At 36.3% G+C, this 26,839-nt stretch overlaps 2 pseudogenes; one reads left to right on the forward strand and one right to left on the reverse strand.

The window, feature by feature from the left end:
- The first annotated feature begins 14,601 nt into the window (after positions 1 to 14,601).
- On the forward strand, positions 14,602 to 18,435 carry LOC110689011 (annotated as a pseudogene).
- Positions 18,436 to 18,533: 98 nt separating this feature from the next.
- On the reverse strand, positions 18,534 to 26,427 carry LOC110688929 (annotated as a pseudogene).
- Between the last annotated feature and the right edge of the window lie 412 nt (positions 26,428 to 26,839).

A 26,839-nucleotide genomic window follows, 5' to 3' on the forward strand; every position in this document is an offset into this window, starting at 1 on the left:
CCCATAGGATAGCCAACTATTTCCAAAGGGCGGCCAATGCGGCCGAGGCTAGTAGGTCTAGAGCGCCTATTTACTTTGGGGGGTTAGTGACCCATATTTCTAGAAAACACTTAGGTTGGAACCCCGATGGCCATAGGAAAGTTGTGGGATCGAACCTAATGGACCTACCCTATTTAGGGAGTTTGAATTGGGTACAACCGGTGGGGAGTGATACTTGGTGGATTGTCCACCGACAATCGGGTAGGAGGGACTAAGCCTTTACCTTACCCAACCCCGCCTTGACCAAATTTGAGAGGGGGAAGCCCTCTTATACTTTCGAGTTAGATGGTCAAGGTGAGGTTCAACCACCTCACCCCTCACCACAACCCCAACAATCCCCCATTCACCAATCCCCCATTCACCACTCACCCCTCTACCAACCACCCCCACCTTTCACCTACGGCATGCCCACTTCCTCGGTCGATTACAATGTCGACCCCAATGCCCCATATGACTTTTCGGCTTTTACGAGCCAATTAGACCGTATTGAGATGGGGCAAGGGAGGGTTGAGGGAATGATGCAATACCTAGACTCTAGGTTAAGCGCCCTAGAAGGGCGGGTTGGTCTTATTGAGAGGAACCTAGGGAGGGGCCTTTACCCCATGTATGATGATTATGCCCGTCGGGGGGCTATTCCTCCCGATTCCCTTACTCCCGATTGGTTCCAATACCCCCAAGGAGGGTATTCTCACCCCGGTGCTTATGGTACTTATGTGGACTACTCTTCGGTCCACAGATATGGGGGTATGGGTGGGAATGTAGACCCTAACTACTATGCCGGTGGTTCGGGGTATGGTGGTGGTGGTTCTAGCCATGGAGGTGTCGGTTCTAGCCACAGCGGGGGTTATTCTAGGATGGATGAGGATGAGGAGTAGGCTACTCTCCCAAGTCAATGAGGGCATTGCTTGATTTGGCTTGGGGGGGTGTTCTTTCACCTTGGAAATTCTCTTCCTTTTCTCTCTTTAGTTGCTTTCTAGTATAGTTTTTATTTGCTGTCCTAGTGTAGTTTTTTATTGCTTTCTTATATTTGAAAAATACAAAAAAAATGAAAAAATAAAAAAATTCAAAAATACGTTCCAATGAATTGTAAATCATACTTCCTTGTGCCCCATACTTGAGAAAATTTGTTTTCATTCTTGGTATTTGATGATGAATATTGTGGATTTGTTGGTCATGATTTGAAGTCTAATTGTTTGGATTCCTAAACTTGCGTCAATTTTGCCCAACTACTTGTGAATATAGTGCTTGACTAGTTGATTTGGTTAGGAAATGTGTGTTAGTTCCATGATTCCTGGTATGTCAATGAATTTGAGTATTGATTTGTAACTATGAGTAGTGTTTCATGACTTTTTATTATGCACATGAGGAGGACGAAGGCGTTCATTCTCTTAGGTAGCCTTCAGAGTATTTAGATACATTTGTTCCCTTCTTTTCACCCATGTTGTTGCTTGTGCCCTTTTATTGTTTATAGCCACATTACAAGGCTTTATTGCCCCATTGGTTACTAGTCCCAAACTTGGCTTGGGGGAGCTATTAGTGAGTGAGGTGAGGGAGTTTGTAGTGTGCACTTTATTTGCACAATTTGGGTGGGTTTTGAGAAGTAATTTGTTCTTGATCATATTTTTGTTTTTATGAGTTTGAAAGTTGTATATATTTGAGAAAAATAAAAGTGTGATGAAAAAAAAAGAAGTTCAAAGAAAAAAAGCGAGAGCCTGTTAATCATGTTACCTATGCATTGTTAATTATTAATTATTTCGTTCTATCCCGGAATATTAATTATTGGTGAACCTGTGACCCTAGGCCTTCTTATTATTGTTTCTTTTCTCCTTAAACTCATTCTTCGTAGTATAGAACTCACATTAAAAACATTGGTTACTTGGATAATTTAGAATATAATAATTAATTAGAACTAAAAAGACTTGTTTCCCTGTGGAGTTCGACCCTACTTCCCTATCTACCTTAGTTAGTGATTTAGGTAATTATTTTTGATTAGGGGATACGACTTTACCCTGTCAGTTCCCTATGGTCAGTCTCAACTTGAATGTTGCACTTGTATCTATCAACGAAAGCGTTTGCTATGGACTCCCAGGTAGAGGTCTTTTCTTTCTCGAGAGAAAAGAACCATTGTTGGCAAACGGTCTCGAGAGATAGTGAGAACAGAGAGGGGAAAACCTTCTTATCGATACCCTTAATACTCATTATCGTTTCTAATGCTCTTAAATGAAAATAAGGATTATCAGTTGCTCTGAATTTCGGGATGTCGTTGGCATTGAACTTCTGCGGAAGAAGATCTTTATCCAGCGAGACCCCTTGTGAAGTAAGCCCTTGAAACTTATAGTCGCTAGATAGCTTGCTTAGACTCTCTTGCATGAGGTCCATCTGTTGTTGTTTCACGGGATCGTCGACCTTAAGTGTGAGGAGCTTCAGTGTTTCAGTCATGGTAACCAGTTGGTTCCTAAGCTCATTGACTTCTTCTTGTGTTTCCATTATGGTCTTAGCTTTCCTCTTGCGAGCTATGGGTTTGTCGAAAAGTTGGACTTGCACGAAGAGGTTGTCTTTGATTAATCGTCCTTCCTTTCTTGACCATGCGCTGTAATTTAAACCATTTTGCGTTTTAATTACTTGACTCAAATCGACTTGAATTTACGGTTTTTTTTTTAAAAAAAGAGAAAATAAAAAATGGGTGTATATTTTTGGCAAAAATAATGTACATATTTTTAGGGAATTAAGTACATATTTTTTAAAATTGGAGGATTAATATCCGACTTACCCCCCTAAAAAAATGACGGAAAAAACGCACATGCAAGACTCCTTTAGGCATGGTCAAAGTGTGTGTATTGGTGTGTGCGTTGAGTGTAAGTGACATGTTTAGACTCTTGTTTAAGACCATGGGACTTAGTGACTAAACTCTATTAATGACTCAAACAAGTACTATCGACAGCGAAAATTAACCGAATTAATTAGCAAACTGGTTAATTAGACACTAGGTGATGACTCGACCAATAATCCGAACTGTCGGCAAAACGACAAGACTGGCTTTGCATTGTGTAGCTTGGCGCCAGACGACAGAGATGTCGCCAGGCGCCACACTCCACAGAGTGGCGCTACAGTCTAGACTTTGGCGCCAATTCTGGAGCTTCAATCTGGGACTGTTTTCGGTGTTATTAATCAAAAGGGGTATGCCTAAAGTCGTACTAGGTTAATTCTGATTAAAATATTAGACTTTATTGACTCTAATTAATTAATTAATTAATTAATTAGGCAAAGTTCTTTAAGTCATTAATTTATTTAATCTCAACACAAGTCAAACAAATGGTTAAGAAAACATAGAATATATGCACAACAAATAATGCACAATTAGTCAAGTAGGCACAATATGATGCAATGAGTTTGCAACCTAACCATGGCTCTAGTTCTCTAAAGCTCGGGATATGGTTTAGTCAAAGAGGGTCCATGGTTAATTGTCCAGATGCACCGCGCGGAAGCCTAACCGTGAAGGGTTGGCGCTAGTGGATGGGACACCGCGAGTTTTAGAAAAAACTCGCTTCCATGGTTTGGTGAATTCAACATTCTCGGATGTACCCTTTGTTTCTCAGAGCGTTCAATCAGGTAGGTGGAGCATGAATTCCCAGAGGGTTATGTCCATATGTAGAACACATATGGGTTTCAGAAAAGTGAGAAAAAAAAAATCCAATCAGGAAGTAGGATCGAGCAAACAATACGAAAAACTGGTCGAAATTAGAACGCATATTTCTGGCTCGGTATTGGAATAATTTGGCGCCAGCAAACAGAGACTGGCGCCAGGTTTTAGCTGTAGCGCCTGGCGCCAATGCTGGCGTCTGGCGCTACAGTTAAAAATATGGCGCCAATGCTCTGGCCCCTGGCGCTAATTCCTACATGCCTCGGCAGCTTTCTATGCTCGGTAAAATTTTCCAGTTTCGCGCGGTGTTATTTCGGTCCTAGTTGTGAAAGATATTTCTCAAATTTCCTACATGTAAAATCCTATGTTTTTAACTCATTACGGATGGTCTTTCCAATGAGATATTTTTTATGCATATGCCAATAATGTTAATCAAAATTACGCATATGAAATACTTAGAACGTTTCGAGTCTCACCACTCATTCTAAATCATTGCCGAAACAAATTCAGGAATTAAAATAGAAATCCTCCCCAGTGGAGTCGCCCAAAACTGTAGGGAATAATTTCAAGCGTTAACCCCTAGCTTGAACCCCACTGTGATCATACACTAAAGTACGGTGGCGTCCAAAAGGGAAGAAGATAGAGCAAAAGAGTCGCGAACAAGTTTTAGGAACTTGTAAACCGTTCACGAGGTGAAGGTTACACCCCTTAACGATCCAAGAGATCGTCAACTCCATAAGGTCTTGAACTAAATAAGGGTTCGGGGATGAAGGTACAAATCCAACCTAAAAGAGATTGAACCTGCCCTAATAATAGGCCTCTGCTTTATTCTGATCATATTCATGTGCGCTTTTTGACTAACATGCAATCAATAGGATTACCCTAAACCTGTTTATCTATGTTGGTTGAATTTAATGCACAAATAAATCTATTATTGGCGATCACTTGAATTATAATCATATCAACCCTAACAAGATTATTAAATATCTTATTAAGCGTGATTACAAATACTAAATTCCCTTTAAACATGCATGAAAGGCGTGATCAAGCAATAACAATAAATAATCAAGCAACATAATAATCAAAATAACCATAATTAAAAATAATCATCATCACAATAATTATAACAATTATAATCATAATAATCATCATCATAATAACAATCATAATAATAATAATTATTATTATTATTATTATAATAATAATTATAATAATAATAATAATAATGTTAAAACATAGCAAGATCCTAGGTATGATACTAACAAGATTAATAACAATCCTAGCATGTCACTAAACAATAAAAATCAAATCTTTAACCCTAACATGATACTAACAATCATAAATATTAGGAAGAACATAGGAAGCATCGTAACAATCATATTAGATATTAAAGTTACCCTAGACATGATACTAGGAATCAAAACAACAATCTAAACATGATTTCTATATCATAACATCAATGAAAACCATTAAAGCACTTACTTTGATGCCTCGTACCTCTTTCTAATAGCAAAATACACACGTTAGTAACTTTAAGGAAAATAATAATTAAAATAATTAAATTAAATAATTGAAAGAGAGATTTGGGACCAAACCCTCAGAAATTAAACCTTTCACGTCTAGGGCGAAGGCAACTTCGAATATGGCTAGGTGTTTCTAGATCTTGCAAATGCGGAATTTTGTATGTAAAAAGCTAGTTTAGAAAAAGAGAAAGAGAGAAGAAAAAGATCAAAAGAAAATCTTAATGAGAGTTGGCGAATGATTAGAAGAGAATGAGAATGAAAACTGGTTGTAGGTCCATCAAAACAGAGTTTTTACGACGTTATTTATAGAGAAAATCAGCCAAAAAGATAAAATTATCAAAACAGAGTCTAACGCACGAAAAACAAGGTTGGCGGCAACGCTGGCTATTGGCGTCAGACGCTAACCCTGGCGCCAGGCGCTACAGCTAGCGTTTGGCGCTGACCTGGAAATTTACGCGTTTTCCTAAAAATCAGATAAAAATTGCCGTATAGGAGGATAAAATCGTATTTCCCTCAAAAATGCTCTTTGATTTTAATTAAAACTCTGAAAAGTCAACAAAAGTCAATTTATTAATGCTAATTGAATTAGGAATTAAAAGAACCTTCTAGAAGAATCTAGAAGACTAAAACCATTCCTAATTGCATTAGGAATGATAAATCTATATTAGGCCCTCCTCTAGATCATTGGGCCGCATATAAAGCTCAAAACGGGCCCAGTTCGGTAAATTGGCCATAACTTCCTCAATATTCATCGGAATCGGGCTTATAATATATCGTTGGAAAGCTCTTGTCAAGCCCCATCCAACTACACTACTATTGTACCCATATCATGGACCAACCAAACTGGATTGGCTTTTTTCTTAATATAATTTTTAAAAACAGAGAGAAGAGAAAATAAATTAAAACTATCCGCAACACTAGACTTTCCGCACTTTCACTTCATTCGATTATGATTCGACGTGAAAGGTACTCATCACTGGGTTTGGTTTTGGGGAGACACAAATGGGTGTCTACAGGTGTCTATGTTTGAGTGTTTTTGATTGCTTGAGTCTAGTCTTTGTTTATACTTTTCTTTTATTTGTTTTTGTTTGCTTTGTAAAAATGGCATGTATATCTTTTTCTCAATATGATGACGAGCCTTTTTGTGAATATTTCAATAGACTTAAGGGATTTCTTGACTATAATCGTTGTAGTCTTTGGGAGGCTTGTGAGATTTTTTATCTAGGTTTGAATGAGCAAACTAGGGATATAGTTGAGGGAATGCATAATGGTAGATTTAGAGCGTTTTCTATTGAAGATGCTTGGGAATTTTATGCTTGGTTTGCTTGGGAAGTCTATAATAAGGGTAAGTGTGCTTCTATTTTTGATGTGCAACGTGTTAATTCTTCCAATGCTAGCATGATTGCCACATGATCCCATAGTTGAACCTAGAACAAATGCTTCCAATTCTATTTCCTCTTTTGTTCATGATAATGTGTTGCATGTTCAAGCTAACAAATCTCATACGTTTGAAAATGCTCCCAATCCGCTATTTAATGAAAATGCTCATGTTTGTAATGATGATGATCCTACCTTTGGTTGTACTTCTTTTTCTCTTGTTGAGCCTCAATCTCCTACACCTTTTGAATCTCTTATTGCTACTTTGGAAACTCAAATTAGGCATATTGAGCTTAGTAATGATCTTGGGCCTAAAAAGGAGTCGATTCTTAATTCTATGAAAAGTCAATTGGAGGTGATGAAAAAGAGTGAGGAGCGTCTTGAGGAGGGAAGAAGGAGAAATGAAGAGCTAGAAAGCCAATTGTCATCTTTGACGCTTGTGTGGGAAAATTTCAAATCCAATGTGTGTGTTGAGGGTGATGATAATAATTTCGAGCAACCAAGAGTGTGTGAGGATCCTATTGTTGAGCATTGGAGTGAAGGAAAGAGAGTCGAGAGTGATGATGATTTTGATGATATTTTAAGTCTAGACATCTCTTCCTTTGTTGATTGTGATGAGTCTCAAGTGTATGAATGTGACTCTTCTATCCATGAGTATTTGGACTCGTTTGAGGTTATGTCCAATGTGTTTATTGAGTGTATAAGGAATAGCTATAGCCTTTTAAGAAAGTTCATTGAGGATGCTTCATGGGAGAGAGATGATTTTGAGTTATACTTGCATCCATTCATGCATGGTTTTGAGACTCTATGCTTTAAGGAAGTTGAGGGAGTTTTTGTTCATGAAGGTAGTGGAGGAGAATATGTGGTTCCTCTTGGGAGTTGGATGTTTGAGGGAGATGGTGATCATGAGTGTTTCTCTTTTAAGGACTCTATGATTGATTTTCATGCCTTCATTAGCGATGTGAGACCTTGTGTTGAGGGAGTAGCTACCCCTTTGCCTAATTCTCATACCCCTTTCTCTCAAAAGTTTGACCACATCTCCTATTGCCCTATTTTTCTCCCTTCCTTTGTTAATGAGCCTATAGGGGACCCTCTTGTCTATGATGATTTGTATGTGGCTCATTTGTCCTCTATTGAGGAAAAGGGTCATGTTGCCACCCAAAAATATTTTGAGGAGAATTTGCCATCTCTATCTTCTTCTTCTTCTTTTTCTTTTTCTTCTTATTTTGTTGAGTTTTCTTTTGATTCTTCTTCCTTCTCTTGGCATCTCTCTCCTCATAGGTGTGCACTATGCTTGTTGCATGCCTTATTTTTGTCTTGTGCCTACTTGTTATCATATGAAATGTGTAGTAGTGCATTTGACAAGCTCTTGCGATCGTTGCAATATTATTTTACTAGGGTCAAGCTTGGACCTTAAGCAATCCTTTCTCGGGAAGTAACCCGTGTTTTAGATTAGATTTTCCTTTGTTTTTAGAATAAATTTTATCTCATGGAAATGTTTGTGTGCCTTTTTCTAGGTACATGATTTGATATACTTTGGTGCTTCAATTTAGATCAAGAATCAAGGAAGGTTGACTCTAATTTTTGCTAGCACATGGAAACAAGGTTTAATTTTTGGGAAATTAGCTTTTAAAGGTTTAATTGGGTCATTTGCGGGTATTTACACCCACCTAATATCTGGTAATATCCTTCCTTGCTCTTTCTCTAGTGGATGATGACTTGTTGGACATATGTTGGTTTGTTGGATTGATCTCCTTGTTTTCCCCTCCCATGGTTTCTATGCTTTATGATTTGAGTGTATTGTCTCACTCAAGCTTGGGGGAGGGTATTCTATCATGTTTGGTAAGATGTTGATTCATATATGCTATACACCCTTGTATATGCTTTTTCATGTTTCTTATATTTTGAAAAACTCCAAAAAGATTTTTGTTTCTATCAAGGCAAATTTGCAATGTGTTTTGTTTTGTTCTTGCTTTGGACATAATAACATTTGGACTTGTATAATTGAATGCTTTTCTTCCTAAGTGGTAATGGTGTGCACGGTTTGAGAGTATGCTTGGTTGATTCTAGGATAAAGCATGCTAAGGTAGTTGGTTAGAACTAGTGGGACCATGAAGCCGGATTCTACTTGTTTGTGGCATGTTTGGTAGTTGCTTCCTATAGTCAAATTTGACACCAATAGTGAGTTTTTGCTACATCCGTGTGAGGTTCATTGTTTTTCAAACCTTCAACATGTATTTGCATGAGCGGCATGGATCCTTGACTATTACGGACCTAATCTAGAATCTTAACTCATGTTTCTTAAGACCGAGACCGAACCATTTAGGGAGGACAAAGGTATATTTTTGGGGTGGTAATTTTTCTTTTTCTAGGATAGTATTCATCATTTTTTGGTTTTTGGGTTTACATTTGCCCACTTGCTAACCATTTGAGCCTCTTCCTTTCTTTTCAAGCCACATCTTTAGATTCTTGAGCCTTTTGTTTCTTTTTGTTCCATTTTTGGTTTTTGTGAAGCAAATGGTCATATTTTGGAGTTTGTGGTATGTTAGTGTGGATATTGGTTCAAAATGAAAGCAAGATCGTGTTTTGTGTATATTGTGTGAATAATGGCAAGTAAATAAATGAAAAGGTCGTCCAAAGTTAAAAAGGGAAAGGACATAGAAAGTGTAAAGTTGAAAAGCCGTCCAAAGTTAAAAGATGCGAGGACAAAGCACTATAAACAAGAAAAAGAAAAAAAAAGTGATAAATGAAAAAAATTCAAAATATTTTGATGTGAGTATTCTTCCTTTTTGAGCATTGAGGACAATGCTCCATTTAAGCTTAGGAGGGAAGCGTTCTCACACCTTTTGTGTATATGTTTGTGATTTATAGCTTTGAATAATCCTGGGGGTGGTGTTGTTTTTGTTTGGTGATTACTTGGTTATGGTGTAAAGAAATGCGCAATCTTTGCTTCACAATTTAGGTAAACCACCAAATTTTAAATTTTAGCCTACCCTCACCTTGTGTCCTTACGTTACAACCTTTGGGAAAGAAATTTTGACCTAAGTGGTTGAGTCATTCATCGGTGGAGAGAAATGTGAGTTTTAGCCTAAGGAGAAGGGATGCATAGTCAAGATGTCGAGTAGCCTAAAAATTCTTTTCTTCCGGTTCCTTCGAGGAATCATTGGGATGCTCACTAGAGGTTGATTTGAAGCTATTAGGAAGAACGTGGTAAGATCGTTTGGGATGAAAGTGGATTGTGAAAGATAGTTCCTATGCTTAGCATATTTATGTTTCAATCAACCTTGGGTATCTTGGAACGTGCACTCCCTTACTTGTTTAGAAAGATTTGCATTCACTTGTGCTTGTACATTTGGAAAAGTCCTTTCATGAACATGTGTTTGTTTTGTTTTTCCCTTGATTTCTTTTCATGATTTGCCTTGTTTGTATTATTATGAGAGTTATGGGTCAAACTCTTAGGATACCCTTACGAGAGCATCACTCGTCCTCTAGGGCGATCTAGGGGTTTAAATGGCTTGTCTTTAGTTGCTAAAATTGACCGTGATTCCTACGAAAGTGAGTTAGTGTATATTCTCATCTCGTTTCTTCTTTAGTTTGTTTGAATAAGCTCGTCATTTTCACTCCCTTGGTTATGTTTTGCTCGAGGACAAGCAAAAGATAAGCTTGGGGGCATTTGATGGGTGTCATAAATGGCACCCATTTGATGAGTATTTAGGTTGTTTTCATCCTCTTTTCATAGCTTTCTTTCTTAATAAATGCTTAGTTTTATGCTTTGTTGCTTAGTTTTACCTTTCCTCTCTTATTTTGTAACTTTCGTGTATTTTGTTAGTTTTCTAGCCTTTTCTCCTTTATTTGCTCTATTTCCGTGGTTGTAGGTATTGTACGAGGTTCGGGTCTTGATATTGGTGATCTACTAAGGTGGAGGAAGCTTTTGGAGCAAGCTCATGGCATTTGGAAAGCTCAAGATGCAAGGAAGCGGAAATTCCAAGTCTTGGCTCTTGCGCTCGCATGCCGTGCTACCATTAAGAAGTGGTGTACCCACTAATCTAAAGCTTTAGCTACTACCACTCCTAGTGTTAATCATCATCATAGTCGTGCGGCCCTAGCGAACGCACGAAGCCGTGAGAAATTGGTGAAACCCAGCTAGGTGCGGGCGCACAACAGGGAGGCGCGGGCGCACCTAAGGGTGGCGCGGCCGCACCAGCAAGTGGCGCGGGCGCACCTCCCCTGCTGCCCGGGCGCGCCTTCGTGGGTATTTTGTGCTCGGTTTTTGGTGTTTTTGCGCCTCTATATATATCTATGTAAACCCGATTTTTGGGGCAAGTTTAGAATAAGTTTCATATTAGATTTTGATCATATTCTTAGCTTAGTTGAGAGCTTCTCTCTCTAGTTTTAGGGTTAGTTTTAGGAGTAGATTTTAGAGAGAGAAAGTGAGGAATTTCAATGGTGATTGAGAGATTGAAGATTCAATGGTGACAATTGTATTGGAGATCTTCTCTATTATCAATGAGCATTTCTAAACTCTATCTCATTTATTGTTTTGTTTAATATTCATGTTTGTTTGATTTGTTTTGATTGGATTTTGATCTTTGATCTTTGATTAGTGTAATTGTTCTTCTTAGATTGTTGATTCTTGATTTCTTTAGTTGTTTGTTGATTTGATGATGTTGTTAGAGTAGTTGTTTGGCTAGGGGTAGGGTGAAGCTTATATGATGTGATGGATTGATGTAAATTGGGGATAATTGATGGAGTTGATGATGTGATTAAATTGGTTAATTGATTATGTGCATGAGTGTGTTTGATTTAGGCTTGATCACCCTAGTTATTCTCACCAGATTGCATTGTAAGTTCACATTGATACGGACCATTGATTTGTGGCTTGCATTTACACGATTGAGGTGTCTTGTGATGTTTCCTAGCTAGAGTTTATCGTAGTTGACGCTAGTTAGACCTCTAGGAGAATACCTTGATATGCTCTTTTGGTTGCATGATTAGTTTTCCCTCGCATCACTCAACTTAGTCAACTTCCTATCCCAATTTGCTATGTTCTTTGCTATTATTTGTGAATCCTAATCCCTAGCACTTTATTTGTTTGGTTTCTTCGTCTTATTAGTTGTTAGTGTCTTCTTCTATCCTTAGACTTCGACCTAGCCTAGGCACATAATTGAAAGCACTTAGACATTACCGTTCCTTTAGGTTCGACCCTTGACTTACCTCTATACTTGTATTTAGGTTAGTTAAGTGTTTATAAATTTTGTTTGGCTTAGGGAGGATTAGTCCAACGACCTAGTTCCAACCCTCGTCAATACCGCTAATTATTTGATCATAAAACTCTCTATGTCTAATATCACAAATAAAGCTTAAGCATTTAACATCTTTGCCAAAGTCTTGTAAAGGAGTTATGTATACTTGTACTGCACCAATACAATATAACTATAATTTACTTTTTCTTTATGTTTTTTTAATACTTTTCCAGTTTATTATATTAATTTCGGCCGCCTTTTGTTCACAATCTTCGATTACTATACTTCCTTCCATTTCTTCACATACATATTTGGTTCTTGTTTTAAAGAAATAAGTTTTAAATATTTTATCCTTAGTAATCTGGGGAAAATTCAAGCTTTCTTTGTTTATCTGATCTAGGTCATTATCCTCAAATGAATATTCGGCTCTTTTTAATTGACCTATAGTCATTTTTCTTTTATCCTCATCATTGTCATCTGATTCTGAATTTTCTAATTCTTCTCCTTCCATCATATTATTTATTTCTTCATAATTTTCATCTTCAAACTCACTGTCTTCAGGTTCTTCATTATACTCATTTTCTTCTTCTATTATTTCTACTATTCCTTTATTATTACTTAAAGCCAATTCTAAAGCCTCGTCTTCGGGTATTTCTATGTAATCCCAACTATCTAAGGCTTCCATTAATTTATGATTAGCTTTCTTACATTCATTAGCATAATGTCCTAATTCTCCACAAGACCAACACTTGCATGTTTTCTTTTTCTCAGGACAATATGTTGCTATTCTGAAAAACCTACTTGGCTTTCTATATTTATGTTTATAATACTTCTTCTTATAAGTTTCTCCTCTTGATCTGTCAACTTTATTTTTCTTATAATTCCTTCTCTTATTATAGTTTTTCTTTCACATCCATAGTTATTTGGGAAATCCCAACAAGTAAGAAATTGTCTCTTCATTTGTTGAGTTCCTACAACTTCTCTACATTTCTTTTCAATCCATTTTCTTAGAAAAGCAATTTTGTTTCCTAGGGCATCCCTAGCTAAGAATTTCTCTCTCCATTCTTGATATTTTTCACTAATTTCTTCATTAAGGAGACTTGGTAATTTATCATAGAACATTCCAAGATTTGTTTCATTTTCACCAATTTTATAATAATATGTCTCAAACTCCAAAATGTAATTCTCAACGTATTTCATATTACAGATGGACAAATTACTTAGCTTTCTTTGATATTCCATTCGTTTTTCATTAGGATTAGCTCTTGGACCAATAAACTCTAACTCAATGTATTGACATAACTGTCTAAACATTCTAGTAGGAGATTCACTAGCTCTTAATGTAGTTTTGACTTCTTCATCTATTCCATCGTACCAATCTTCTACACAGCCATAAAAACTATGTTCGATATAATTTAAGAAATTTTCAGAAGTCTAGTCAGTGTTTAGGTTGAGTACACTACTCATGCTCTTTTTCCACTGATCTAAAACATTTTGTCTATCTCTTACTCCGTCTAACTTAAGCTTATATCCAGTTTGACTTATGGGTTCAAGAGTTACTTCTTCTTGTTTAGGAATTTGGTTTGGCATAACCTTAACACTAAACCAGGTAGTTTTCCCTGGTATGTATCTTGGTCGTGTGCAACTTCCTTCTCCTTGATATCTAGGTCTTTGGATAACATTGTTACATTAATGTTTTCATCAATAATTTCTTCTCCCACATCATTATAATTCATTACTCTTTTACCTAGTTTATTTTCAATCTTTTGTTGGACTACCTCTGTGGGTAGAAATTCCAGATCATTTAACTTCATTAATCCCATTTGTCGATATAGGTCGTCTTCTAGAGTAACATAAATATTTTCTTCTATAGAAGAAATCCCTTTTTAGAAATTAAATTCATGATTTCGTTAAGCTTATTAGGGTCTTCTTCCTTATCGAATAAGACTTGTAATTCTTCAAGTGTTTTTTCTTGAAGATGATGGCTCATCTTTAGTTTCTTGGTTCTTTTCTTGACTACTAACAGGTCTTTTAGGGAGTGATACCGTAAATTTCTTGTTTTTATCTATACATTGAAAAGGATATTTGTATTTATAGGAACAATCTTTTCCTTACTAGGTGATACTTCTTTGTGAAACTGATGTCTAACCTCGTTTGTTAAAGTAAGTTGTACTTGTTTAACTTGTTCTTTTAGCTCACTTAAATTTTTATTAATCTCTGATATTTCTGTTAATAGCTTATGCTCACTGCTCATGCAACGACAATGTACGCTACCAACTTCTACCTTAAGCTCACCAATTTGATCTACAATATAATTAAGGAATGGGCCAAGATTATTAGAGTTTTCTGGAATATAATAGTAATGCTTAAACTTAGGCTTCTTACATTCAGTAGAAGGTCTAGTATTCTCCAGTTTTACTTATTTATTAATAACCTAATTTAGCTTTTAATAGTATGACTCTGACACCAATCGGACGCAGCTAGATACCAACAAAGTCGTAATTAGAATACCAACTATAAAGCTACTTATACCAACAATAATATTTGTTAAATATGATACAAATCGCAGTACTATGATGATACCAACGCGTTGTAGGATGGTATTATGATACTACACACAATGGTATTGTCTATATATCTATCATTGGTACTCACGAAAAGGTACTTTTTTTTTTGTCTTTTTATCTCTTTGTTAAATTACGAAAATACCCTTAGTCGAGTACTATAATTAGTTGAGGCCTAGAATTTCTCTTGGTGGGGTAGGTATTTTACCATATGTCATAACATCACACAAAAGCTACACCATCAAACTAACTAATTACAAAAACAATTCCTCCAGTTTTTCCTTCACAGTTCAAAGCTCAAACCCATCAACAATGGCGGAAGTAGCCCACCTGTCAACCCCACCGCCATTCGACATCATCATCCTCGGCGCATCAGGTTTCACTGGCAAATACGTCCTCAAAGAATCCCTCAAATTCCTCAACTCTTTTTCATCTTCTTCTCCTCTCAAATCCCTCGCAATCGCCGGTCGAAACCCCACGAAACTCGCTCAATCTCTTTCATGGGCATCCCACCCAAACCCACCTCCCAACATCACAGTCCTCACTGCAGATACTTTGAACTTCGATTCGCTTCTTCACATCGCTTCGTTAACTAAACTGGTCCTCAATTGTGTAGGACCCTTCCGCCTTCATGGCGATCCAGTGGTTCGAGCTTGCCTCGAGACTCGTACCGATTACTTGGACATTTGTGGGGAGCCTGAGTTTATGGAGAAAATGGAGGTTCAATATCATGATCAAGCGTTTGATAAGGGTTGTTTGGTGGTTTCTGCTTGTGGGTTTGATTCGGTTCCGGCTGAATTGGGGTTGTTGTTTAATTCTCGTCAATGGGTTTCGCCTTCGGCGCCGAATACTGTTGAGCTTACTTGAGCTTGGAGAGTGATAAAAGGATTGTGGGTAATTTTGCTACTTATGAGTCTGCTGTTCTTGGTGTTGCTAATGCTGATTCTCTTAGACAGTTGAGGCGGTCTCGTCCCAAGAAGGCTCGTCCTCAGGTTGATAAAACTTTGGTGTTTTTTGTATGATTTAATTATAATTTGGTAGTTTTGTTGCTTGATTTGATTATAGTAGTATAAAAATTGACTAAACTAACATGATTATAGAACGAGGAATGAAGGAAATGTGATTATTTAATGCAATAATTGATTACTTTCCCTGCTCTCTTTTAATTGCAATGTGGAAATGCACATTTTGTGAGAAAGAACCGGGAGATAAAAAGGGACTTGTGTGTTGAGGTATGAATACTTAGCAACTAGGAAACAAAAACCTTCCAAAGAGCTCCAACAGTCCAACTGTTATCCTATTATTCATGCTTAATCCCTCTATTTTTCTGTCATTATTTGATGATATGGAATTATGGAGTACCGATATTGCCTATATGTGTCATACTGAGTAGTGTTAATGTTATATTTCCGTTCTTTACTGTGGGTCACATTTCTAATTTAGTACTTTTGTTTCTCAAAATTAAGAAAACAATAGTTTAAACGCATAGAACTTCAAATTACGAAGGAGAATTATGGTAAGTAGTCTAGCATAATGAGTAATGACCCCCAATCATATGTGGTCGATTATTGAAGAGAGGGAGTATTAGATGATTTAGATCTAAAATGAGCTGAATTCCCTAATTGAAAAAGATGTATAACATGAATTTGATTATTTTCAAATTCTCCTATAAACCAGGACGCAAAACCTTACCCCTTCCCTTCTTCTTCTAAGTATCTCTATAATCGCTACCGGAGAGACAGGCACTTACAATTATTAGCATTACCCAACCTCTTTTGCCAAATCATTGGCCGAATAAAGTATTGTTTGTATCTTTTGCTATTTGTATCACATGATTATGCTTGGATAGTTGGAGTTGATTAATAAATGTGTAGGTCGTCTTGTTGTATCCTGTCATATGAAAAATGGGAATCCTTTGGGGGTGTGCTTATGTGGGAGAAACTTTTCTGTATGTTTTTCCTAATTTAGTTGTTTGGGCTCCATTGATTTCTCAGTTGGGAGAAACTTTTCTGTATGTTTTTCCTAATTTAGTTGTTTGGGCTCCATTGATTTCTCAGTTGGGAGAAACTTTTCTGTATCTTTTTCCTAATTTAGTTGTTTGGGTTCCATTGATTTCTCAGTTGGGAGAAACTTTTCTGTATTTTTTTTCCTAATTTAGTTGTTTGGGCTCCATTGATTTCGTGGATTGAGTTGCTGATATGTTTATCCAACATGAGTAGCTAGTGCTGCAATTTGTTAACTACTTTTGCAAGTTTACGTCTTATTTTGTCAATCTATGCAAATATTATCCAGGTGGAAGGGGTTTGTAGTGGAAATGGATGTTTTTGATGTTTTATTTCATACAGCTATTTCATGTACTTCTGGTGTTGATGTTGTGTATAGCTCTCTTGGGTAGAATGTTTGTGGAGGAGCTAGAAGGTTTGTACTCTGTAGTGGATTAGTACATGGAACGAAGTTTGAATTTCTTAGCCCTTATTATAAGCAAAGTCATTTTAGAGATATATACAAAGAGATTATGGTTTTCTGTCAGACAATATACGAAGTAATTCATATAGTTTTATTAGGGTGCTGAGTTGTTGACATGAGTACATAACAGTTAATTACTGCTCACAATAGTATATGTGACATGAGATAGATAGAGATAGTCTAATTAAGTGAAGATATTTCTTAAGTCTGTTTTTGCATGGCGATTGAAATATTAGTATATTGTAAATTTTGGTGTTAGCAGTAGCTCAAAGAACTGACTGAATTAGTCTACTTTTATGTTGCATAAAATAAAAGTATATAATCCTTATAAATACTTTAGTAGTATTCGTTAGTTATGTAATTTCTGGTACATGCTTCAGTCTTACTGCTAATTAAGAGTGTATCTAGAGTATAAACCCTGGAGCATATTGAAATTGAAATGCAATAAATTCTTTTTACTCGTAATATTTAAGCACTGTTCAGACATGAACCTTGTAAAGCATATATTTGGTACTCATCTGACTATTTCTAATTTTAAAAGATGGGGAACAATATTTTTTGGTTTTGTTCTCTTATCCTTGTTCTCATGTGCCTTTTGCTAAGAACATTTTTGTAAAAGGATAATTATTTACTTCATGTAATCTGAGAGGGGAGGAGGGATTAATAGTGGGTGGGCGGTTGAATTATTTTTTCCTTTTCAGAGTTTCTACATCCATGACTAAGAGCTAACTCATGTTTTTCCCGCAGATTCCAGGTCCTCCTCCTCCTAGAGGACTGACGATTGAACAACAAAAAGACGTTGGCCTTTGGGCTGTGAGGCTACCTTCAGCAGATTCTGCCTTTGTCCGAAGAACCTTTACCATACTGACTGAAAATCCCAGTGGACTTTGTGGGGTGAATGAGAGTGCTGATAAAATAGCTGAGAGAGAGAAATTTTGGTCAACTGTGAAGCCAGCTCATTTCGGGGAAAAGATTGCAACCAAATCATTGGTAGGTATCTTGAGACTTATCACTGTGGGTGTGTTTATCGGGCTCTTGGGCAAATTCTCCTTTGGAAGGTGGCTGCTTCTAAAATTTCCCTCAGTCTTCAGTCTTGGGTGGTTCAGGAAGAAGGGGCCCACTGAGGCCGAGGTTAGTCATGCAAGCTTCAAAATGTGGTTTGTTGGTCGCGGCTTTAGTGACAGCAGTACTGTATCCCTGGAAAACAAAAAACCTGACACTGAAATAATCACTAGAGTTATGGGACCAGAGATTGGTTATATAACCACCCCAATTATTTTGGTTCAGTGCGCTCTTATTACCCTTAATCAGAGACAAAACCTGCCTAAAGGAGGTGTTCTTACCCCTGGGATTGTGTTTGGACCAACTGATCTCCAAGACCGGCTTCAACAGAATGGAATATCGTTAGATCTGATATCTAGACGTGCTTTGTCTTCGTAATTGGTACTCATTTCCTTCCCACTTTAATTTTTAGGTTTCACATTTGTTCTTAAAATTCTGTTGTGTGAAAGTAGACAGCAGCTCATAACGATAAACGAAACACAGTGAACTTTAGAGATTTAGAATAAATGCCTTCTAGCTTTTCAGTCGTGTGGTATGGTGCTGTTGCTTTGTCTTGTCTTATTACTTTGTTACAAATAATTTGTGCACCGTCTTTTTAGCTATGTGCTACTATACAAGATTCATGGAATGAAAGAAGGAATGAAGAAATTTTGCATGAGAAACATTTACAAAGGACATATCAAATTATTGGTCCTGAACTTATGTGATTAGATTGTGCAAGGTTGTTTATTATTACTCCCTTCATCCTACGGGGTACTATATAGTACTTGAAAAAAAAAGGAAAAAAAAAAAAAAAAGAATCGGAGGTTGATGTTTTCCAACAATCCAGTTATTCTTGACCAATAAGAAATAAGTTGAGTATTATAAACTTTACTTGAAGTATTAGAAACTTTTGACAAGGAAATTGGGCAACATGGCAACCTGTTTAATATGATAGTTTAGGGAAAATTCTATTTTGTGAAGTTACTATATTGTTGGAACTGTCCAGGCTTATGTTACTCGTACTCAGGTTCCCATGTCTAACACAAGTACGTGTCCAAGTGTCCGACTCGGCTATTTTGTGATACAATTCTATGATTTTGAACTAAAAACTAAAATAATGAAGTTTCAAGACTTCAAGTGTCATACTTATGTGGGTGTCGAGGATCCGACACGAGTACTTGAGGTAAAATGACGAGTCCAAGTAACACAGGTTCAGGCCTTTGTCTAGTTTTTTCCATTATTATAGGATTACTACCTTTGTCTCAAGTAGTCAGCTAAAAAATAGAAACAATAATGCATCACATTTTTCTTAATTTAATTTTTAGGGAAAACAAGAAGAAAAAAAAACCTCTAGAGTCTAGACATTTTATTAGGACGGATCCTCCACCCATCAAAAGTTAAAAACACAAGCATAACATAACACTAAATAAGTTGGGTTGCAAGCAATTTTTTCAGGAACTTGTAAATTCACACCCTACTAAGTACTAACTTTATCTCCAATAACTGTCTCAAACATTTTTCTTGAGCTCCCATTCTTTTCCCATGCTTTCGTAGCTTCATCCCAAACTCTTGTTGCACTAGCCTTTAGCATCTCACTCATCATCATCTCTTGTATATTCATTGCAATTTCTTCACCTTTCACCAATATCTATTATATATTCATTGCAATTTCTTCACCTTTCACCAATCTTTCTCCAATCCAACCCCAGCTTCTTTCCCATATTCCTAATCCTGCCTTCTCCACCTCTCCGGCATTGACCCTTTGATTGCCATGTAGGGGCCAAGAAAGCAAAGGTACCCCTCTTTGAGCAGCTTCCATGACCGAGTTCCATCCACAGTGAGTTAAGAACCCTCCTATGGCAGGATGAGCAAGGATCTCCTCTTAATTCACCCATTCCCTTAAAATTAACCCTCTTTCCTTCGTGCTCTCGAAAAATGCTTCACTTAGCAAGTCTCTGAGCTCTTCTTTATCTTCTTTGTCGACTACCGTTGTCTTGATCACCCATAAAAATCTCAACCCACTCCTCTCATGCCCATCCCCTAGCTCTCTTATCTGGTCTTTGCTCATTGCTGTTCTGCTTCCGAAGCAGACTTATACAACAGATTTTGATGGTTCGTTGTCCAGCCATGATATCTTATCGCCTGTACAAATTTCGGGCATACAATAATACAAGTATGTCAATTAGCTAAATTGATACTACCTACGATTCTTAATAGATCTATCACTTTGACATTTTAATATAATATAATGTTTTTAATAAAAAAAATTTAAACACAATGTTACAGTATTACTTACCATTTATTGACCCATATGGAATGAATGGTTCAACCGACGGTAGACTTGTAAGAACCTTGCCATTTTGAAGGGCTGAAATTGATTCAGGTTCGAAGAAGTCAAAGTTGTTGATTACAGTACCCTTAGCATCTTGAAGATAACTACAAATTGTCTTTGTGAGTCGAGTGAACATATGATCTGGATTAGAAATATAGGTGAAATGTCGTCTCCTGCTATTGGAGCTAGACCCGGTATCACAACATCATCACCTCTTGTTACTCGAAGATGAGTAAGACTGGTCATGAAAGAGAAGAACCTCGCGGAAGTGATAATGACGTTGTAGTTAGGGATGCCGAGGTCATAGAGTGGCTTGTTGATCCCTGATGCGAGCATCACGTCAGAGAATACAACAGTGTGGAGAGGTGGTTAACAAGGAGGTGGGCAGAATGGAAGACTACATCATATTGGAGGATAATTTAAAAGGGTCTTGGGCGTTGGAGTTTGAAGATGGTTCACAAGGAGGGATGTGGAATTCTGAGGCGGCAATGTGGGGGTGTGTAGATAAGAAGGTGTTGATTTGGTTGGTTTCAGCAGAAGAAAGAGTAAAGTGGGGCGGATGATGATGAGGGTGACACTACATGAGTTAGAGGTTAACATGGATGCTAGCCGTAGAAAAGGGGTCAAGTGTCCGATGCCTGCGCTTGGGCATACCACATACGGCTACGTGTGCCAGGCGTGTGGGTGCTGAATCCATTGGGGGTGGGTGTTGAAATGGTTTCGGTAGGATGATTTTTTGGCAGAGTACTCTGTTTGCCTTAGCTTAATTAGTTTACCTTAGCTTAGTATTCTTGGGGTGAATAGGTAGTTAATTTAACGGTAGACTTGCAAGAAGTTTGCCTTAGTTTATATTACTTAAAAGAGTTAGGTGGTGTGGCAAATTTGTTGGGAATTGATTGAGGCAGACATGTACATGTTTAAAATGAGTATAAATCTTGGACCAACGATTTCTGAAATTAATTTGTCGTCGGTAAATTATAGAAAATGGAGTGATTCAGATAATGAGGGTGTTTGGAAACCAGCTTTTTAGCTAGCTTTTGGCTTCTTCAAGTTGGTCAAACAGCCAAAAAACATGTTTGGCTATTGAGTTTTTTAACTAGCTGAAAAGTTGGCTTTTAAGCCAAAAACAAAAGGCTAGATGGAGCAGCTTTTGGCTTATTGACATAATTAACTTTTGATTATAATAATCAGTCATAATAAAAGATAATTAGTAATTAATATTTAATAATTAGTAATTAATAATTAATTATTAATAATTAATTGATTAAAAATTAGTAATTAGTAATATGTAATTAGTAATTAGCAATTAAAAATAATTATTAATAATTAAATATTAATTATTAAAATTTGATAATTAAATATTAATTATTAAAATGTGATAATTAAATATTCATTATTAATATTTGATAATTAAATATTAATTATTAATATTTGATAATTAATAATTATATATTTGATAATTAATAATTAATAATTGATAATTAATAAATAATAATTAATTGTTTGATAATTAAATATTTGATAATTAATAATTAATAATTAATAATTAAATATTTGATAATTAAATATTTAATAATTTAATATTTTATAATTAATAATTAAATATTTGATAATTAATAATAAATATTTTCTTTGAAACATAAATTATTTGTGTTTAATAATTAGTATTTAAAATATTAGTACTTTATAGTACATTATTATTGATAATTATCAATTTATAACTAATACAATTATTTTTAATTAATAACCAATAATTAGTTAATTTAAATTATAATTAGTTATAAAAAAAATATTATCTATAATCAATAATTAATATTAATAATTACTAATTAGTGTTGTGTAGTTTAACAATAGCTAGCACCCAACAAGCCAATTTACCAAACAAACACACAAGCCAACTAAAACAGCCGACAGTCAATTGCCAAACAGAGCCAATATGTCCTCACCTTTTTATAATTCGTACTACTCCTTTAGTATGGAGTAGTTTTATTTTATTAAAAGCACCAACCTTCAATACGGAGTACGTAGTATTTTTTTTCATCTACTTATAATTCCCTAGCTTTATAACTACTACCTCTGTAACTGTTATTTGCAATAAAGGAATAATTTATATCTCACAAATAATACCCCTTTGTTGCAAATAATAGTTAACGGAGGTAGTATATATAATTATATATTTTCAAAATTAGGAAAATTTTTGAGGAAGGTCCTTTGAAGTAGACTTTTTTGTGTGTGAAAGGTCCTTTTATAAAAAAAAAATATGGTTCAAAAGGTCCTTACATCATGTTTGGGTTGTGGCGATGGTGCTTTGACCATTTTTCCGGCGTTGACTTTTTTCCCGTCCAAAAAAGTCACGTGCTGAGCATGTGACCACTTAAAGTTCCTTTTCATTGAACTAAAATTGAAATTATATTTACTGAATATTATTTTTTTTAGGTGAAGTGAAGAGGGCCTTATAGATAGTTTCTCGTGGAATGAGCTTCTCTTACCCTGTGAAATCAAATTTGTATAAAATGAGCATTTTGTAGCCTAATTTTTTTTTTTTTTTAACCAGTTACTGCAATTTTGTAAAGTTTAGCTTTATCATATGCGTAGTTAAATGAATTCGTGAATTGATTCTTGGTTTCTTCTGCTCCAGTCGTTACACAACTACCCCTAACCGTACATAAATAGGTACTGAACTTTGCAAAATGTATCAGACAAGGTATTGAACTTGCAATTGTATCAGGAAAGGTATTGAACTTTAGAACCTACAACAACCGGTTTATCAATACTAAAAAAAAGGGGGAAAACTTAAAATTCTGACAAAATTAAACGAAGGTACTGTACTTTGGCTATTTTTCAAAAAACTAGTCGTTACAATTTAAACAAAAACTTGAGAGTCTATAAATATTTGGCTCCATATTTTGCCATTCAAACAAAAAAGTGTACAAATTAATTAGTGGAAAAAAAGAAAAATTTGCAATTTAATTTTATAAAAATAAGGGATGTCTAGGAGCACTTCTGGGGTGAGTGCAAGTTCAAAGAGATGCAACTGTTGTTAGTGTCCAAGAGCAGGGCATGGACAAAGGATAAACCTAGTAGGAGGTTCCTTGTTTGCCCTGATTATGATGCAGACACAGGAAGAAGGGGCTGCAAGTACTTTAAATGGGTGGATCAACCAATTGGTAGAGGTAACTATAGGTTTAATGCAAGAGAAACAGGAGTTGAATTCTGAATTGTCGAGTATGAGGAAGGAACTGAGATAAGTAAGCAGCATGTTAGGAAAGTAGAGAGTGAGTACGTGATGTTGAAGACGAGAAGGGTTGCTACCCTGAACCTAGAGGTTAACTGTGATTTGTGGAAAGTGGTTGTTCTTTTATTTGTAGGGCTTTGTTGGTATATGTTTATGATGTAATGAATTGACAATAATCACAATCTATGTAATGTACATCAGGTTTACCTTAGTGCTTTCCTGTTCTCTTAGATATTGTTAGGTCCTGTAATCACATTATGTAATGACTTGCTTGAGTAATGAATGGAAATGAATTTGAAGTAGTGAATTTAATATGTATTTGCATAACTTGGAATACCTTAATTAGCTTGACTAAGTAGCTCATGGCTATACATCCATTCCTCATCAGCTGCACAAAAAAAGACCCCATGCCTAACCTAGCCACATCCTAGTTCCCCTAATCCTCCTTGAACAGCAGAGGGAATCCATCGAAATACACCATCATGTTCTTTGTCATCCAGGGCCCCCATTGAAGACGATGTCCTTCAGAATCCACTCCGCCACATCAGCATGTGGCCCATAGAAGGGGAGACGGAGAGCCAAGTGACGGAGGCGCCATCAAATTCTCCACTTCTTGCACACCAGTTGCAAGTTCACTTCGTCCTCCCATTCAACACTGCTGAAGATATGGGTTATAAGGAGGTCCTGTTGGCTGAAGATAGGGTGAGCCTGCAAAGTGTGTCCATACCTAAGGCCACATGAAGGTATATATCAGTTTCTAGCTAGTTCAAGTGTTAACCCCTATTTTATCCACACACCCATTACATCAAAACCCTAACATAAATTGCAGATTCTAAACCCACTAACAAAAATTATTATGATCAACTATGTTTTTCATGGTCTTTAAACATTAACAAATTCGAGGAAAAAATAATTAAAACTCATAATTCACATTTTTATACACAAAAAACACCAAAACAGAGAAATAAACAACCATCACTTTTAGAATTTAACACAAAATAACAAAGAAAAAGAATATACCTTCCTCTGAGTAAAGCTTGGCGTACTTGCAGGAGTTACACTAATTATCAGTTGGCCACATTAATGAAGACACACGAATGAAAGAGATCTCTATTTTAGGGTTTTAAAGAAAGATGATGAAAATGGTCTTTTAGCTCACTTCTTTGGGAATCTTTATATAGAAGGAGATGAGTGGTGGAAAGACAATTGACTTTTGAGTTCGCACGCCAAACGAAGCTAATGATGGCCTTTTTGTTTTCCCAATGTATATAGTGGACATATATTTTTTTTAAAAGAGTAAAATTCGAATATCCTGGAATAATAAGTTGAAATCGGAAATGTTACCTGCGGTGAAGGTAATAGTACTCTAAGTAATACAATTATAAGTTCAGTACCTTTAGTGATACATTTTGCATAGTTTAGTACCTTGTAGTGTATATAACTCCTCATCCCATCCACCAAGAAAATAGGCAAAAGAGAATAATAGGCAGAATGCTCAAAATCTCACAGTCATCAATTCACAAAAAAAAAAGGAAAAAAAAATTTATAAAAAAATTTACTAGTACATTTTACAAGTTTATAAGCTTGCTAAACAAAATTGTTTATCACGGATATTTATGTAATTGATATTTAACTACGATTAATTGCTATTAGTTGTTTTCCCTCCTTTCCCCTGATTTTCTCTCTCCTCCAAACCTTTTATTTGTAGAAGATATGCATTTCACAACGACATCAAGCTAGACGAAACAAATAGACAAGCGAAAGCTTACTACTACCCTTACACTTTATTTGGATAAAAGGAAATGGAAGGAAAAAAAGGAAGAGAAAGGGAGGGGGATAAACTCTCTTATTTGGGTAAAGGATTGGGGGAAGGAAGGGAAAGGAGAGGGAATGATCCATTTTCCCTCTCTCTTTAATAATCATAATCCCTCCAAAATTGGAGAGATTTGGAGGGAAAATGGAGCTCACCTCCCCCTCCCTTTCTTCTCCTTTCCCTCCCCTTCCTTTCCTTAGTTCCTACCCAAACAAAGCGTAAAGATTAACCATACCCTTCATTTAATTGTTTACCAAGGCAATCAAGTGGGTCTTGCTCAAAATCAAAGGCACAAAATTAGAATAAACTCACATATATACATAAATCACAAATTTAACTTGTTTTTTCAAAAATTAATTCATGGACACTACTACAATAAACTTAAGATCGGAAATTCAAAATCATGTGGTACTGTGTAATTTTAACAAGTGAAATTCATTACCTTAACCAAAATACATCTCTTAATCAATCAACAAAGATATTTTGTAATTTAAATTAATTCGCCGTGCCATTAGTACTTGAATTCAATAGGCATCCACATTAGGTATGTTGGTAGCATGCAGTGCATTAAGGCAGTACATGACGCCTTTAGCACTCTAATGCTCTAATTTAAGTTGCATAACGCACTACTATTATGTACAACGTTGTTGCAATTGATATATATATATATATATATATATATATATATATATATATTTTGACATAAGGTTAAGCAAATTACATATAATTATTAAAGGACGAAAGACTATTGCAGGCTATAGTAGCTAAGTCATGAGCTTTCTGGACCAAGTCCCGTGGAACCTTATGGATGCAGCACCAATCAAAGCATGTACTCATCTGTCGAATTCGGTCTGCCGTCCAACGAAGACCAATATAGTTACCGCTTTCAAGGACTTTGCTGCCGCCCAATGTAAACCTTGTAAGCAGGCGTTCATCTCCGTCTGTAGAGCAGATTGGGCCAAACCGCTGCTAGCTCCCCTTTGTTGCTGTCCCTGATCCCTCGGATCACAACTTTGTGGGCACCAGCCCATCCCTGATCTATGAGTGTGCTTATGCCAAGAACCATCAACCAGAATAACCGTTGGGATCACATTCATTCCATAATTGCAAAGTACAACACGCATAAATCCAGGCGGGTAGTCCTCGGCCATCTCTGGCGGGTGCAAAGATCTTAGACTATTCTCTAGTTTGTTTGAGAACAAACCCTGTTGTCGCAACCCCCCAGAAATAATCGTCGGCGTTAACAGGTTAGCCTGTGTTGAAGATCTAAAAACCCTGTTATTCCTTACTAACCACAAACCCCAAAGAGTCGCAATAAAAAAAGTTGTCCTATGACCAGCGTGACCATCATGACCTAGATATAGGCGGATATGATACATAACCCAATCTTGAAATTATTGGTCTGCGTTAGCTTCTGAGTGGATCTGCAAGATTCCACCCCTCCAAACATCCCGAGAAGCTATGCAAAACCTGAACAGATGTTGTAAATCTTCCTCCTGCGACCCACACAGGTCGCAAACCACATAAATCTGAATCCCCCGTCTCCCCAAGTTACTTTTTGTA

This window comes from Chenopodium quinoa, unplaced genomic scaffold (assembly GCF_001683475.1).
Source record: "Chenopodium quinoa cultivar QQ74 unplaced genomic scaffold, ASM168347v1, whole genome shotgun sequence".
Taxonomy (NCBI): domain Eukaryota; kingdom Viridiplantae; phylum Streptophyta; class Magnoliopsida; order Caryophyllales; family Amaranthaceae; genus Chenopodium; species Chenopodium quinoa.